The sequence below is a fragment of the Ambystoma mexicanum genome, chromosome 2q (genome assembly GCF_040938575.1).
Source record: "Ambystoma mexicanum isolate Mex_15411 chromosome 2q, UKY_AmexF1_1, whole genome shotgun sequence".
Classification (NCBI taxonomy): Eukaryota; Metazoa; Chordata; class Amphibia; order Caudata; family Ambystomatidae; genus Ambystoma; species Ambystoma mexicanum.
Window position 1 is genome coordinate 126,875,779 of NC_090924.1, and position 12,397 is coordinate 126,888,175.

At 47.6% G+C, this 12,397-nt stretch overlaps 9 non-coding genes across 9 annotated transcripts; all 9 read left to right on the plus strand.

The window, feature by feature from the left end:
• Positions 1–838: 838 nt before the first annotated feature.
• Positions 839–910, plus strand: TRNAP-UGG (transfer RNA proline (anticodon UGG)). Its single transcript has one exon. It is a non-coding gene; the product is annotated as a tRNA-Pro (tRNA).
• A 1,808-nt stretch (positions 911–2,718) lies between these two features.
• TRNAP-UGG (transfer RNA proline (anticodon UGG)) lies at positions 2,719–2,790 on the plus strand. Its single transcript has one exon. It is a non-coding gene; the product is annotated as a tRNA-Pro (tRNA).
• Positions 2,791–3,209: 419 nt separating this feature from the next.
• On the plus strand, positions 3,210–3,282 carry TRNAV-CAC (transfer RNA valine (anticodon CAC)). The gene has a single exon. It is a non-coding gene; the product is annotated as a tRNA-Val (tRNA).
• A 1,315-nt stretch (positions 3,283–4,597) lies between these two features.
• TRNAP-UGG (transfer RNA proline (anticodon UGG)) lies at positions 4,598–4,669 on the plus strand. Its single transcript has one exon. It is a non-coding gene; the product is annotated as a tRNA-Pro (tRNA).
• A 1,808-nt stretch (positions 4,670–6,477) lies between these two features.
• On the plus strand, positions 6,478–6,549 carry TRNAP-UGG (transfer RNA proline (anticodon UGG)). Its single transcript has one exon. It is a non-coding gene; the product is annotated as a tRNA-Pro (tRNA).
• A 1,801-nt stretch (positions 6,550–8,350) lies between these two features.
• TRNAP-UGG (transfer RNA proline (anticodon UGG)) lies at positions 8,351–8,422 on the plus strand. Its single transcript has one exon. It is a non-coding gene; the product is annotated as a tRNA-Pro (tRNA).
• Positions 8,423–8,842: 420 nt separating this feature from the next.
• Positions 8,843–8,915, plus strand: TRNAV-CAC (transfer RNA valine (anticodon CAC)). Its single transcript has one exon. It is a non-coding gene; the product is annotated as a tRNA-Val (tRNA).
• Positions 8,916–10,230: 1,315 nt separating this feature from the next.
• On the plus strand, positions 10,231–10,302 carry TRNAP-UGG (transfer RNA proline (anticodon UGG)). Its single transcript has one exon. It is a non-coding gene; the product is annotated as a tRNA-Pro (tRNA).
• Positions 10,303–12,107: 1,805 nt separating this feature from the next.
• On the plus strand, positions 12,108–12,179 carry TRNAP-UGG (transfer RNA proline (anticodon UGG)). The gene has a single exon. It is a non-coding gene; the product is annotated as a tRNA-Pro (tRNA).
• The last annotated feature ends 218 nt before the right edge of the window (positions 12,180–12,397 follow it).

Genomic DNA, 12,397 nt, shown 5'->3' on the forward strand with positions numbered 1-12,397 from the left:
TGCTTCTGCTGAACTTCCTGAAAGCAGAGCTGGCGGGAGGAGGGACTTTTTGAGTGCTGGGAAAATTTGAGCTGGAAATTTGCATCGGCTGGACAGAGATTGCTTGGAGCAGCCAAAATATAATAACGGCCATGGCGCTCAAGTAAAGCAGAAAGCTTTTAGTATACACCTTTTGCACTCTTGTCAACGAAGCTGGGCTCTGTGAATGCTCACCCTACGCAAGAAAAGAGAACAGACTTTGCTGGTGACCTAAATATATCTCGCCTGATCGAGCACGATCGAGCTCTGAGTGAGCAGCTGTGCAATGGTCATCTTTACCAAAGGGGAGATGCTGCTTTTTCCAGTGTCACGCCCATGCTCTCAGGGCTGGAGGGAGGAGGGCTGCTTTTTGTTTTTACAGGCAAAAGGAAAGGCCCAGCCCTCAGAGCTTCTGCCAATGCAGATCCCAGCAGGTGCAAAATAAAGGCTCTCCCCCACCTTGCCAGCTGCAGATTGATCAGAAGACTGCTAGTCTAGTGTGTTGGGCCACTTTCTCTCTTCTGTGTATCGTCCCCTCTTATTACATAAACAGCATAAGTGGAATAAAGGAAGGAAGGAAGGAAGGAACAGTGTATCGCAAGCACCTTCCACCCTGATGTCAATGGGCCACCAACCTTCGGGATGAGGAGGAGACCTGTGAAGACAGTCAGAGCGTGCCGACTGGGGCATTCATTTGGCTCATACACCGACAAGGCTTTCAGCGGCAGGAACAAACTTCAGGAAAAGGCATTCTTGGCCTCGAATCCTAAGGGGGGGTGCAAACGCTGAGGACAATTCCGTCAAATGCTCAAAGGACCGTGGCTCGTTGGTCTAGGGGTATGATTCTCGCTTTGGGTGCGAGAGGTCCCGGGTTCAAATCCCGGACGAGCCCAATCAAGGTGGTTAACTTGAGCTCCTTTTTTTTGTTTTTTCAATGTTATTTTCATTGGACAGACTCTCTGGTTTTCTCGGTAAGCAGTAGTCGATGAACAATTCACTTCCTGAACCTCTTTGCGTGCCATGTCCTTGCGACAAGCACTTTGTGTTCTCTGTTAGCTCTCAGTAACATTCCTTGATTTGCTTGTGAGTTTTGGCCGTCCGATCTCAAAGTGGAAATATGTCCTTCCCTCTGTACGCTGCATAGGCCCTCAGCTGGCATACTTGTATATGTGCGCATGCTTGATAGGACGTATGTTTTAGGCTGGATTGTGTGAGCTTCAGGCGCAAGGCATTTGATTAGTCTTTAAGCAGGTCCACTTGCACTGCCCTTTGCACCTGTTCTCCCAGTCCCTACAAAGGTGAGCAAGCAGCTGTTTCTGTAGTGTAGTGGTTATCACGGTCGCCTCACACGCGAAAGGTCCCCGGTTCGAGACCGGGCAGAAACACTCTCTGCTGGCATTTTACACAAAATAGTTTTTTTCCCCTTTTGTCACACACAAATGTAAAGTATGAACTTATTTGCGTTCTCATGGAAATAGCATATGCTCTCAAGAGCTTGAGAAATACACTGGGAAGGCAAGCATCCTCACATGTATTCTGTATATGGGGCCAATAAAAAAATGCACGCGCTTGCATTTTGTGTATGTAATGTTGCAGAGCACAGAGAGGATTTATTTTCCCTACTGCTGGGTATTTGGGTCTCTGGGATCACAGTTGGGTCCGCTCCGTCCTCTGAAATGGTCCATATTAGTTACATAGGTTAGTGTACCAAAGAAATAATACATTTTCATATACAGCTTCTTCATTTCTGTGTTCTGAGGGATTACCAGTTGTAAGAAATGCACTTGCCGGTACAGTGATTCCCTGGCTTTCTCTGGCCCGAGAAAGCTTTTCCTCTGAAGTGGGAACAGAAGTTGGACTGCTTCTGCTGAACTTCCTGAAAGCAGAGCTGGAGGGAGGAGGGACTTTTTGAGTGCTGGGAAAATTTGAGCTGGAAATTTGCATCGGCTGGACAGAGATTGCTTGGAGCAGCCAAAATATAATAACGGCCATGGCGCTCAAGTAAAGCAGAAAGCTTTTAGTATACACCTTTTGCACTCTTGTCAACGAAGCTGGGCTCTGTGAATGCTCACCCTACGCAAGAAAAGAGAACAGACTTTGCTGGTGACCTAAATATATCTCGCCTGATCGAGCACGATCGAGCTCTGAGTGAGCAGCTGTGCAATGGTCATCTTTACCAAAGGGGAGATGCTGCTTTTTCCAGTGTCACGCCCATGCTCTCAGGGCTGGAGGGAGGAGGGCTGCTTTTTGTTTTTACAGGCAAAAGGAAAGGCCCAGCCCTCAGAGCTTCTGCCAATGCAGATCCCAGCAGGTGCAAAATAAAGGCTCTCCCCCACCTTGCCAGCTGCAGATTGATCAGAAGACTGCTAGTCTAGTGTGTTGGGCCACTTTCTCTCTTCTGTGTATCGTCCCCTCTTATTACATAAACAGCATAAGAGGAATAAAGGAAGGAAGGAAGGAAGGAAGGAACAGTGTATCGCAAGCACCTTCCACCCTGATGTCAATGGGCCACCAACCTTCGGGATGAGGAGGAGACCTGTGAAGACAGTCAGAGCGTGCCGACTGGGGCATTCATTTGGCTCATACACCGACAAGGCTTTCAGCGGCAGGAACAAACTTCAGGAATAGGCATTCTTGGCCTCGAATCCTAAGGGGGGTGCAAACGCTGAGGACAATTCCGTCAAATGCTCAAAGGACCGTGGCTCGTTGGTCTAGGGGTATGATTCTCGCTTTGGGTGCGAGAGGTCCCGGGTTCAAATCCCGGACGAGCCCAATCAAGGTGGTTAACTTGAGCTCCTTTTTTTGTTTTTTCAATGTTATTTTCATTGGACAGACTCTCTGGTTTTCTCGGTAAGCAGTAGTCGATGAACAATTCACTTCCTGAACCTCTTTGCGTGCCATGTCCTTGCGACAAGCACTTTGTGTTCTCTGTTAGCTCTCAGTAACATTCCTTGATTTGCTTGTGAGTTTTGGCCGTCCGATCTCAAAGTGGAAATATGTCCTTCCCTCTGTACGCTGCATAGGCCCTCAGCTGGCATACTTGTATATGTGCGCATGCTTGATAGGACGTATGTTTTAGGCTGGATTGTGTGAGCTTCAGGCGCAAGGCATTTGATTAGTCTTTAAGCAGGTCCACTTGCACTGCCCTTTGCACCTGTTCTCCCAGTCCCTACAAAGGTGAGCAAGCAGCTGTTTCTGTAGTGTAGTGGTTATCACGTTCGCCTCACACGCGAAAGGTCCCCGGTTCGAGACCGGGCAGAAACACTCACTGCTGGCATTTTACACAAAATAGTTTTTTTCCCCTTTTGTCACACACAAATGTAAAGTATGAACTTATTTGCGTTCCCATGGAAATAGCATATGCTCTCAAGAGCTTGAGAAATACACTGGGAAGGCAAGCATCCTCACATGTATTCTGTATATGGGGCCAATAAAAAAATGCACGCGCTTGCATTTTGTGTATGTAATGTTGCAGAGCACAGAGAGGATTTATTTTCCCTACTGCTGGGTATTTGGGTCTCTGGGATCACAGTTGGGTCCGCTCCGTCCTCTGAAATGGTCCATATTAGTTACATAGGTTAGTGTACCAAAGAAATAATACATTTTCATATACAGCTTCTTCATTTCTGTGTTCTGAGGGATTACCAGTTGTAAGAAATGCACTTGCCGGTACAGTGATTCCCTGGCTTTCTCTGGCCCGAGAAAGCTTTTCCTCTGAAGTGGGAACAGAAGTTGGACTGCTTCTGCTGAACTTCCTGAAAGCAGAGCTGGCGGGAGGAGGGACTTTTTGAGTGCTGGGAAAATTTGAGCTGGAAATTTGCATCGGCTGGACAGAGATTGCTTGGAGCAGCCAAAATATAATAACGGGCATGGCGCTCAAGTAAAGCAGAAAGCTTTTAGTATACACCTTTTGCACTCTTGTCAACGAAGCTGGGCTCTGTGAATGCTCACCCTACGCAAGAAAAGAGAACAGACTTTGCTGGTGACCTAAATATATCTCGCCTGATCGAGCACGATCGAGCTCTGAGTGAGCAGCTGTGCAATGGTCATCTTTACCAAAGGGGAGATGCTGCTTTTTCCAGTGTCACGCCCATGCTCTCAGGGCTGGAGGGAGGAGGGCTGCTTTTTGTTTTTACAGGCAAAAGGAAAGGCCCAGCCCTCAGAGCTTCTGCCAATGCAGATCCCAGCAGGTGCAAAATAAAGGCTCTCCCCCACCTTGCCAGCTGCAGATTGATCAGAAGACTGCTAGTCTAGTGTGTTGGGCCACTTTCTCTCTTCTGTGTATCGTCCCCTCTTATTACATAAACAGCATAAGAGGAATAAAGGAAGGAAGGAAGGAAGGAAGGAACAGTGTATCGCAAGCACCTTCCACCCTGATGTCAATGGGCCACCAACCTTCGGGATGAGGAGGAGACCTGTGAAGACAGTCAGAGCGTGCCGACTGGGGCATTCATTTGGCTCATACACCGACAAGGCTTTCAGCGGCAGGAACAAACTTCAGGAAAAGGCATTCTTGGCCTCGAATCCTAAGGGGGGTGCAAACGCTGAGGACAATTCCGTCAAATGCTCAAAGGACCGTGGCTCGTTGGTCTAGGGGTATGATTCTCGCTTTGGGTGCGAGAGGTCCCGGGTTCAAATCCCGGACGAGCCCAATCAAGGTGGTTAACTTGAGCTCCTTTTTTTTGTTTTTTCAATGTTATTTTCATTGGACAGACTCTCTGGTTTTCTCGGTAAGCAGTAGTCGATGAACAATTCACTTCCTGAACCTCTTTGCGTGCCATGTCCTTGCGACAAGCACTTTGTGTTCTCTGTTAGCTCTCAGTAACATTCCTTGATTTGCTTGTGAGTTTTGGCCGTCCGATCTCAAAGTGGAAATATGTCCTTCCCTCTGTACGCTGCATAGGCCCTCAGCTGGCATACTTGTATATGTGCGCATGCTTGATAGGACGTATGTTTTAGGCTGGATTGTGTGAGCTTCAGGCGCAAGGCATTTGATTAGTCTTTAAGCAGGTCCACTTGCACTGCCCTTTGCACCTGTTCTCCCAGTCCCTACAAAGGTGAGCAAGCAGCTGTTTCTGTAGTGTAGTGGTTATCACGGTCGCCTCACACGCGAAAGGTCCCCGGTTCGAGACCGGGCAGAAACACTCTCTGCTGGCATTTTACACAAAATAGTTTTTTTCCCCTTTTGTCACACACAAATGTAAAGTATGAACTTATTTGCGTTCTCATGGAAATAGCATATGCTCTCAAGAGCTTGAGAAATACACTGGGAAGGCAAGCATCCTCACATGTATTCTGTATATGGGGCCAATAAAAAAATGCACGCGCTTGCATTTTGTGTATGTAATGTTGCAGAGCACAGAGAGGATTTATTTTCCCTACTGCTGGGTATTTGGGTCTCTGGGATCACAGTTGGGTCCGCTCCGTCCTCTGAAATGGTCCATATTAGTTACATAGGTTAGTGTACCAAAGAAATAATACATTTTCATATACAGCTTCTTCATTTCTGTGTTCTGAGGGATTACCAGTTGTAAGAAATGCACTTGCCGGTACAGTGATTCCCTGGCTTTCTCTGGCCCGAGAAAGCTTTTCCTCTGAAGTGGGAACAGAAGTTGGACTGCTTCTGCTGAACTTCCTGAAAGCAGAGCTGGCGGGAGGAGGGACTTTTTGAGTGCTGGGAAAATTTGAGCTGGAAATTTGCATCGGCTGGACAGAGATTGCTTGGAGCAGCCAAAATATAATAACGGCCATGGCGCTCAAGTAAAGCAGAAAGCTTTTAGTATACACCTTTTGCACTCTTGTCAACGAAGCTGGGCTCTGTGAATGCTCACCCTACGCAAGAAAAGAGAACAGACTTTGCTGGTGACCTAAATATATCTCGCCTGATCGAGCACGATCGAGCTCTGAGTGAGCAGCTGTGCAATGGTCATCTTTACCAAAGGGGAGATGCTGCTTTTTCCAGTGTCACGCCCATGCTCTCAGGGCTGGAGGGAGGAGGGCTGCTTTTTGTTTTTACAGGCAAAAGGAAAGGCCCAGCCCTCAGAGCTTCTGCCAATGCAGATCCCAGCAGGTGCAAAATAAAGGCTCTCCCCCACCTTGCCAGCTGCAGATTGATCAGAAGACTGCTAGTCTAGTGTGTTGGGCCACTTTCTCTCTTCTGTGTATCGTCCCCTCTTATTACATAAACAGCATAAGAGGAATAAAGGAAGGAAGGAAGGAAGGAAGGAACAGTGTATCGCAAGCACCTTCCACCCTGATGTCAATGGGCCACCAACCTTCGGGATGAGGAGGAGACCTGTGAAGACAGTCAGAGCGTGCCGACTGGGGCATTCATTTGGCTCATACACCGACAAGGCTTTCAGCGGCAGGAACAAACTTCAGGAATAGGCATTCTTGGCCTCGAATCCTAAGGGGGGTGCAAACGCTGAGGACAATTCCGTCAAATGCTCAAAGGACCGTGGCTCGTTGGTCTAGGGGTATGATTCTCGCTTTGGGTGCGAGAGGTCCCGGGTTCAAATCCCGGACGAGCCCAATCAAGGTGGTTAACTTGAGCTCCTTTTTTTTGTTTTTTCAATGTTATTTTCATTGGACAGACTCTCTGGTTTTCTCGGTAAGCAGTAGTCGATGAACAATTCACTTCCTGAACCTCTTTGCGTGCCATGTCCTTGCGACAAGCACTTTGTGTTCTCTGTTAGCTCTCAGTAACATTCCTTGATTTGCTTGTGAGTTTTGGCCGTCCGATCTCAAAGTGGAAATATGTCCTTCCCTCTGTACGCTGCATAGGCCCTCAGCTGGCATACTTGTATATGTGCGCATGCTTGATAGGACGTATGTTTTAGGCTGGATTGTGTGAGCTTCAGGCGCAAGGCATTTGATTAGTCTTTAAGCAGGTCCACTTGCACTGCCCTTTGCACCTGTTCTCCCAGTCCCTACAAAGGTGAGCAAGCAGCTGTTTCTGTAGTGTAGTGGTTATCACGCACACGCGAAAGGTCCCCGGTTCGAGACCGGGCAGAAACACTCTCTGCTGGCATTTTACACAAAATAGTTTTTTTCCCCTTTTGTCACACACAAATGTAAAGTATGAACTTATTTGCGTTCCCATGGAAATAGCATATGCTCTCAAGAGCTTGAGAAATACACTGGGAAGGCAAGCATCCTCACATGTATTCTGTATATGGGGCCAATAAAAAAATGCACGCGCTTGCATTTTGTGTATGTAATGTTGCAGAGCACAGAGAGGATTTATTTTCCCTACTGCTGGGTATTTGGGTCTCTGGGATCACAGTTGGGTCCGCTCCGTCCTCTGAAATGGTCCATATTAGTTACATAGGTTAGTGTACCAAAGAAATAATACATTTTCATATACAGCTTCTTCATTTCTGTGTTCTGAGGGATTACCAGTTGTAAGAAATGCACTTGCCGGTACAGTGATTCCCTGGCTTTCTCTGGCCCGAGAAAGCTTTTCCTCTGAAGTGGGAACAGAAGTTGGACTGCTTCTGCTGAACTTCCTGAAAGCAGAGCTGGCGGGAGGAGGGACTTTTTGAGTGCTGGGAAAATTTGAGCTGGAAATTTGCATCGGCTGGACAGAGATTGCTTGGAGCAGCCAAAATATAATAACGGGCATGGCGCTCAAGTAAAGCAGAAAGCTTTTAGTATACACCTTTTGCACTCTTGTCAACGAAGCTGGGCTCTGTGAATGCTCACCCTACGCAAGAAAAGAGAACAGACTTTGCTGGTGACCTAAATATATCTCGCCTGATCGAGCACGATCGAGCTCTGAGTGAGCAGCTGTGCAATGGTCATCTTTACCAAAGGGGAGATGCTGCTTTTTCCAGTGTCACGCCCATGCTCTCAGGGCTGGAGGGAGGAGGGCTGCTTTTTGTTTTTACAGGCAAAAGGAAAGGCCCAGCCCTCAGAGCTTCTGCCAATGCAGATCCCAGCAGGTGCAAAATAAAGGCTCTCCCCCACCTTGCCAGCTGCAGATTGATCAGAAGACTGCTAGTCTAGTGTGTTGGGCCACTTTCTCTCTTCTGTGTATCGTCCCCTCTTATTACATAAACAGCATAAGAGGAATAAAGGAAGGAAGGAAGGAAGGAAGGAACAGTGTATCGCAAGCACCTTCCACCCTGATGTCAATGGGCCACCAACCTTCGGGATGAGGAGGAGACCTGTGAAGACAGTCAGAGCGTGCCGACTGGGGCATTCATTTGGCTCATACACCGACAAGGCTTTCAGCGGCAGGAACAAACTTCAGGAATAGGCATTCTTGGCCTCGAATCCTAAGGGGGGTGCAAACGCTGAGGACAATTCCGTCAAATGCTCAAAGGACCGTGGCTCGTTGGTCTAGGGGTATGATTCTCGCTTTGGGTGCGAGAGGTCCCGGGTTCAAATCCCGGACGAGCCCAATCAAGGTGGTTAACTTGAGCTCCTTTTTTTTGTTTTTTCAATGTTATTTTCATTGGACAGACTCTCTGGTTTTCTCGGTAAGCAGTAGTCGATGAACAATTCACTTCCTGAACCTCTTTGCGTGCCATGTCCTTGCGACAAGCACTTTGTGTTCTCTGTTAGCTCTCAGTAACATTCCTTGATTTGCTTGTGAGTTTTGGCCGTCCGATCTCAAAGTGGAAATATGTCCTTCCCTCTGTACGCTGCATAGGCCCTCAGCTGGCATACTTGTATATGTGCGCATGCTTGATAGGACGTATGTTTTAGGCTGGATTGTGTGAGCTTCAGGCGCAAGGCATTTGATTAGTCTTTAAGCAGGTCCACTTGCACTGCCCTTTGCACCTGTTCTCCCAGTCCCTACAAAGGTGAGCAAGCAGCTGTTTCTGTAGTGTAGTGGTTATCACGTTCGCCTCACACGCGAAAGGTCCCCGGTTCGAGACCGGGCAGAAACACTCTCTGCTGGCATTTTACACAAAATAGTTTTTTTCCCCTTTTGTCACACACAAATGTAAAGTATGAACTTATTTGCGTTCCCATGGAAATAGCATATGCTCTCAAGAGCTTGAGAAATACACTGGGAAGGCAAGCATCCTCACATGTATTCTGTATATGGGGCCAATAAAAAAATGCACGCGCTTGCATTTTGTGTATGTAATGTTGCAGAGCACAGAGAGGATTTATTTTCCCTACTGCTGGGTATTTGGGTCTCTGGGATCACAGTTGGGTCCGCTCCGTCCTCTGAAATGGTCCATATTAGTTACATAGGTTAGTGTACCAAAGAAATAATACATTTTCATATACAGCTTCTTCATTTCTGTGTTCTGAGGGATTACCAGTTGTAAGAAATGCACTTGCCGGTACAGTGATTCCCTGGCTTTCTCTGGCCCGAGAAAGCTTTTCCTCTGAAGTGGGAACAGAAGTTGGACTGCTTCTGCTGAACTTCCTGAAAGCAGAGCTGGCGGGAGGAGGGACTTTTTGAGTGCTGGGAAAATTTGAGCTGGAAATTTGCATCGGCTGGACAGAGATTGCTTGGAGCAGCCAAAATATAATAACGGCCATGGCGCTCAAGTAAAGCAGAAAGCTTTTAGTATACACCTTTTGCACTCTTGTCAACGAAGCTGGGCTCTGTGAATGCTCACCCTACGCAAGAAAAGAGAACAGACTTTGCTGGTGACCTAAATATATCTCGCCTGATCGAGCACGATCGAGCTCTGAGTGAGCAGCTGTGCAATGGTCATCTTTACCAAAGGGGAGATGCTGCTTTTTCCAGTGTCACGCCCATGCTCTCAGGGCTGGAGGGAGGAGGGCTGCTTTTTGTTTTTACAGGCAAAAGGAAAGGCCCAGCCCTCAGAGCTTCTGCCAATGCAGATCCCAGCAGGTGCAAAATAAAGGCTCTCCCCCACCTTGCCAGCTGCAGATTGATCAGAAGACTGCTAGTCTAGTGTGTTGGGCCACTTTCTCTCTTCTGTGTATCGTCCCCTCTTATTACATAAACAGCATAAGAGGAATAAAGGAAGGAAGGAAGGAAGGAAGGAACAGTGTATCGCAAGCACCTTCCACCCTGATGTCAATGGGCCACCAACCTTCGGGATGAGGAGGAGACCTGTGAAGACAGTCAGAGCGTGCCGACTGGGGCATTCATTTGGCTCATACACCGACAAGGCTTTCAGCGGCAGGAACAAACTTCAGGAATAGGCATTCTTGGCCTCGAATCCTAAGGGGGGTGCAAACGCTGAGGACAATTCCGTCAAATGCTCAAAGGACCGTGGCTCGTTGGTCTAGGGGTATGATTCTCGCTTTGGGTGCGAGAGGTCCCGGGTTCAAATCCCGGACGAGCCCAATCAAGGTGGTTAACTTGAGCTCCTTTTTTTTGTTTTTTCAATGTTATTTTCATTGGACAGACTCTCTGGTTTTCTCGGTAAGCAGTAGTCGATGAACAATTCACTTCCTGAACCTCTTTGCGTGCCATGTCCTTGCGACAAGCACTTTGTGTTCTCTGTTAGCTCTCAGTAACATTCCTTGATTTGCTTGTGAGTTTTGGCCGTCCGATCTCAAAGTGGAAATATGTCCTTCCCTCTGTACGCTGCATAGGCCCTCAGCTGGCATACTTGTATATGTGCGCATGCTTGATAGGACGTATGTTTTAGGCTGGATTGTGTGAGCTTCAGGCGCAAGGCATTTGATTAGTCTTTAAGCAGGTCCACTTGCACTGCCCTTTGCACCTGTTCTCCCAGTCCCTACAAAGGTGAGCAAGCAGCTGTTTCTGTAGTGTAGTGGTTATCACGCACACGCGAAAGGTCCCCGGTTCGAGACCGGGCAGAAACACTCTCTGCTGGCATTTTACACAAAATAGTTTTTTTCCCCTTTTGTCACACACAAATGTAAAGTATGAACTTATTTGCGTTCCCATGGAAATAGCATATGCTCTCAAGAGCTTGAGAAATACACTGGGAAGGCAAGCATCCTCACATGTATTCTGTATATGGGGCCAATAAAAAAATGCACGCGCTTGCATTTTGTGTATGTAATGTTGCAGAGCACAGAGAGGATTTATTTTCCCTACTGCTGGGTATTTGGGTCTCTGGGATCACAGTTGGGTCCGCTCCGTCCTCTGAAATGGTCCATATTAGTTACATAGGTTAGTGTACCAAAGAAATAATACATTTTCATATACAGCTTCTTCATTTCTGTGTTCTGAGGGATTACCAGTTGTAAGAAATGCACTTGCCGGTACAGTGATTCCCTGGCTTTCTCTGGCCCGAGAAAGCTTTTCCTCTGAAGTGGGAACAGAAGTTGGACTGCTTCTGCTGAACTTCCTGAAAGCAGAGCTGGCGGGAGGAGGGACTTTTTGAGTGCTGGGAAAATTTGAGCTGGAAATTTGCATCGGCTGGACAGAGATTGCTTGGAGCAGCCAAAATATAATAACGGCCATGGCGCTCAAGTAAAGCAGAAAGCTTTTAGTATACACCTTTTGCACTCTTGTCAACGAAGCTGGGCTCTGTGAATGCTCACCCTACGCAAGAAAAGAGAACAGACTTTGCTGGTGACCTAAATATATCTCGCCTGATCGAGCACGATCGAGCTCTGAGTGAGCAGCTGTGCAATGGTCATCTTTACCAAAGGGGAGATGCTGCTTTTTCCAGTGTCACGCCCATGCTCTCAGGGCTGGAGGGAGGAGGGCTGCTTTTTGTTTTTACAGGCAAAAGGAAAGGCCCAGCCCTCAGAGCTTCTGCCAATGCAGATCCCAGCAGGTGCAAAATAAAGGCTCTCCCCCACCTTGCCAGCTGCAGATTGATCAGAAGACTGCTAGTCTAGTGTGTTGGGCCACTTTCTCTCTTCTGTGTATCGTCCCCTCTTATTACATAAACAGCATAAGAGGAATAAAGGAAGGAAGGAAGGAAGGAAGGAAGGAACAGTGTATCGCAAGCACCTTCCACCCTGATGTCAATGGGCCACCAACCTTCGGGATGAGGAGGAGACCTGTGAAGACAGTCAGAGCGTGCCGACTGGGGCATTCATTTGGCTCATACACCGACAAGGCTTTCAGCGGCAGGAACAAACTTCAGGAATAGGCATTCTTGGCCTCGAATCCTAAGGGGGGTGCAAACGCTGAGGACAATTCCGTCAAATGCTCAAAGGACCGTGGCTCGTTGGTCTAGGGGTATGATTCTCGCTTTGGGTGCGAGAGGTCCCGGGTTCAAATCCCGGACGAGCCCAATCAAGGTGGTTAACTTGAGCTCCTTTTTTTTGTTTTTTCAATGTTATTTTCATTGGACAGACTCTCTGGTTTTCTCGGTAAGCAGTAGTCGATGAACAATTCACTTCCTGAACCTCTTTGCGTGCCATGTCCTTGCGACAAGCACTTTGTGTTCTCTGTTAGCTCTCAGTAACATTCCTTGATTTGCTTGTGAGTTTTGGCCGTCCGATCTCAAAG